This window comes from Raphanus sativus, chromosome 6 (assembly GCF_000801105.2).
Source record: "Raphanus sativus cultivar WK10039 chromosome 6, ASM80110v3, whole genome shotgun sequence".
Lineage (NCBI taxonomy): Eukaryota > Viridiplantae > Streptophyta > Magnoliopsida > Brassicales > Brassicaceae > Raphanus > Raphanus sativus.
The window spans coordinates 11,187,537-11,191,893 of NC_079516.1; the positions used below are offsets into that span (position 1 = coordinate 11,187,537).

At 30.6% G+C, this 4,357-nt stretch overlaps 1 long non-coding RNA gene across 2 annotated transcripts; it reads left to right on the forward strand.

Moving 5' to 3' along the window:
- Positions 1-410: 410 nt before the first annotated feature.
- LOC130496403 (uncharacterized) lies at positions 411-3,449 on the forward strand. Of its 2 annotated transcripts, none has more exons than XR_008935549.1 (4): positions 411-876; positions 1,103-1,196; positions 1,281-1,375; positions 3,260-3,449. It is a non-coding gene; the product is annotated as an uncharacterized LOC130496403 (long non-coding RNA). The 2 variants fall into 2 exon arrangements; XR_008935548.1 differs by lacking the exon at positions 3,260-3,449 and adding an exon at positions 1,453-1,570.
- The last annotated feature ends 908 nt before the right edge of the window (positions 3,450-4,357 follow it).

The window sequence follows — 4,357 nt, forward strand, 5'->3', positions numbered from 1 at the left end:
AAAAAATTATTTTCTAATCTTAACCAATTAAGATTTTTTTTTCTTTTTCTTTTACATCCTAACCGGAGAGAATTGTAAAATAATAATAGTAATTTTTAATTTAAAAATTTGATGATAAACATGATACTAACAACTATTTAATTAACAATACAAATTGAAAAAAAACATTAGTGATATTGAAAAAAACGAATTTTGAAAATGCCATCTTTTAAAAATAATTAATATTAACTGGAAATAATTATTTGATAGAAATTTTGTTTTTATAAATCCTAGATGAAATATAATTGTAAAATATTAAGTAATATTAATTTCCTTTTCTAAAATCCTAAAAGCTGTAAAAGAATATTTGAGAGTTTTTTTCCCTTTTTCTAAAATAAATCATAAACAAAAGAAATTGGGAAATTGCCAAAAATACCACTTTTCTTATACCACTTTTCAAAAATACACTAACCAACTTTACCATTAAATTTTAATGAGATGAAAGACTACTATACCCTCGTATACACAACATATTATCTTCTCTTCCCCTCTCCAAATCTCATCGTCATCGTCATATATTCCGGTGAAAAAGTTCGACGCCAACTCTCTCCGGTGACTAATTCCGGCGATATCAAAACGATCATGTGACGCTGAGTTGTACGGTGAGATCCAGCGAAGAAGATGCGGCGAGATCCGACGATGCTACAGCGAGATTTGGTGATGATGACGAGTTCCCGGCAAGATCTAACGACGTTGACGATTTCCGGCGAGATTAGACGACGCTCATGATTTTTCTGACGAGCTCTCTGACGACTTTTCCAGCGAGCCTTTCGACGAACCTGAAAAACTTGACGAGATCCGACGAACTGACCAAGCTCTCTCACGACGTCAACGAAGGTGACAAGATAATAGATGAGATTTTTGTTCTATTTTATTAATTTTATTTTGATTTCTCAGAATCGATGTGCGATGTGTTTCTGGGAAAAGAAAAGGAGTTTTTTTTCTGAAGAAAATTTTCATCCTCAAATTTATAAAACCTTATAAATATAGCCATAACGAACATAGTGTTTATGCATTAACGATTTGATATATTTTGTTTTTAAAAGTGAGTGCTGATTCGTAGGAACAATATGTGATTGGCTTGCATTCAGATTTTGAAGATCGACGAGGTTGGTGAGTTGTTTGAAGAAGCAAGAGGAACTCTGAACAACAACGTGGTTTGTACGATCAAAGAATTACATATTTATAAAGCTTTATAAAAGTTGTAGAATTGTCTTCTTAATATATTATTATTCTTGTAGATGGAGCTCTTAGGGAGGACAAGCTGCTGATTCCACTTCCTTCATTTGTGATCTTGGTTCTTCTCACATTCTATTCTCCATCCACAAGAGTTAAAGTACGTAGTAGTATTTATAAAACTAAACCTTGAAATGAGATTGTTTGATTCTGATCACAAGCATGGTCTCTGTACAGTCTACATAGAGGGTTGATGAAATATATCTCTTGTTGAAGGACGTGGCTCTTTCACCAGATTTGCCTTTTGTGTTGATTATCTTTTGGAGGGACTTTAGAAAAATTAACTTGTAAGACATTATAAATCAGTTTATAAACGTTTATAAATCATTTTTGAGTTTATTATACTCATTCTGCCTAACATTCCTCACAAGAATTCTCAAGTTCATCAGATTTGCCTTTTTGTGTTGATTGTCTTTTGGAGGGACTTTAGAAAAATAACTTGTAAACCATTATAAATCAGTTTATAAACGTTTATAAATCATTATAAATTGTTTTATAAACCTTTATAAACTATGATTAATGAATTTATATACTCATAGATAATTATATAAGGGTTTCTTCAAATCTTTATAAATGATTTTATAAATCCTTATAAATAACTTTAAATATTTTTATAAAACTAAAGAACACGTGCAGGCTTTGTAAAGAGATGATGATACGTGGTAGATTCTATAGCACATGCGGACAGCAAGCAAGGCTCCACCGCTTCAGACTCTTGTAAATGGTTTTACAAACCATTAAAAATATTTTTTAATTTCTTATCAATGATTCATAAATAATTATAAATAATTTACAAAGATTTATAAGAAATTATAAACACTTATAAATATACTTATAGTTGTAAGGATTTGTAAATTCTTCTAAATGATTTGTTAACTCTTATAAATTATATTATGAAGATTGTTAAACTCTAATAATATTTTTATAAACCCTTATATCATATAAGTTATATGTGGATTTATAAAATCTTATAAATTATTTGTAAATTCTTATAAACGATTTATAAAGTCTTATAAATGATTTTATAAACTCTTATTGGCATAAAAACATAGATTGGCACAGTTTAAAAAAGGCCAAATTGAAACAGAGGTCAACATTTTTTGGGCAACAGAACAAAGGTCAACATAAGAAAATAAAAACGTAATGAAAGCGGTGAGATGAGACACACGTCAAGGAGATAAGCCTTGTTTGGAACACGTCAATCAACACTTGTTTGCTTCTGAAGATACGGCGAGCTCCGACTTCCACAACTCCTTCAATCTCTTCTAAATTTTCAATCTTCAAACTTCAAATACTAATTAAAATTGATCTATAAACAATATAAAAGATGTGGGATCATTAAAACAATGTTCGTGCTTTCATAATCCCAAACCTTAATACTATGTTTGTTAATATTTTTAGTAATGGTCTAAACATAAACATCTCAACACTGCAAGTAATAAACACTACATGTCAACACTAGAAGTAATAGACACTACTACTCTATTGCTAAATCGTTCTTCTTTATAAAGACTTATAAATCGTCGAGTTGTACTTTTAACAATATCCAGAAATCCAGATTTATAATGAATTATAATTCTATAAAAAAATGCAGTGTTCGCTATTCCAAAATCTTAATCTCAACACTGCAAGTAATATACACTACATCTCAACACTAGAAGTAATAGACACTACTTCTCTATTGCTAAATCATTCTTCTTTATAAAGACTTATTAATCGTCGAGTTGTACTTTTAACAATATCCAGAAATCCAGATTTATAAGGGATTATAATTCTGTAAGAAATACAGTGTTCGCTATTCCAAAATCTTAATCTCAACACTGCAAGTAATAGACACTACATCTCAACACTAGAAGTAATATACACTACTCCTCTATTGCTAAATCGTTCTTATTTATAAAGACTTAATCTCAACTTGAACTCCAAATCAACCTTGTTTGCCTTTTGGATAAAAGCAAATGTTTACTAACGTTCGTTGTTTCAGATTTCGTTCAGAAATACACAAAATCGAAAGGAGATATACGCATACCAGCTGGGAAACTTGAACAGGAGAAGGATTCGACATCTGATCCACGGTGTGTGAGAGAGGGATGAGATGACGATTACATGAGAGAGAGAATCCGTGTGTTAGCTCGTCGGAGATCTCAACGGAACGATGACGATGACTTTCGATGACGACGACTACGATGTTTCGATGACGACGACAACGACGAGGATTTTCGATGACGACGACGACGATGACGACGACGGATTCGAAGAAGAGAAACGATGGTCTCGACAGAGAGAAGAAAGTAGCGATAGAGAGATGTGATATGTTAGAGATAGGGTAGGGTTAATTTAGTATTTTTCACACTACTGAAAAGTGTATTTGTGAAAATGTCCCTAAAGTGGTGGTAAACTTGAATTGTGGTACTACACAAAGTGTAGTTATGAAATTTCCCCGAAGAAATTTGTATCATATTTCTAAGTCCTAACCAAAAGAGAATTGTAAAAAAAATATTTTATAATATTTAAAGAGAGTATGTGATGATGAACATAATATTAAAAATTCTTTAATTAACGAAAGAAGTGTAAAAGTGGTATTGATACAAATTGTTAACAAAAGCAATTTTAAGATTATTTATTAATAACTAGAAATAATTATTTGATAGCAAATTTTTTTTCTGAAATTCTAAAGAGAATATAATTGTAATAGGTTATACGACAAATTTTCCTTTTCTAAAATCTAAAAATGTAAAAGAGTATTTAAAATTTTTATTTAATTTATTAATTTTAATTAAATAGGAGATTTGTAAAATAATTTTTTTTCCTTTTTTAAAATCCTACCAAAATAAACTTTTTAAAACTTATTTAATAAATCATTAAGTTAGTACATAAGAACATGTATAATATTGTCCTTGACTCGATTGGTGTATTTGACTTTGATTTCTTTTTACCTTTCATTCAATTTCTTATTTTGGGTTGTGTTGAGTTTAAACGTTTAGGTATAGTCTATGTTCTAAAACGCGGCTGCCTAACCGAATAGGCGGCCGACTAGGCGTTAGACGGAGAGGCACCGCCCCGATTTTGGTCAACTCGGCTC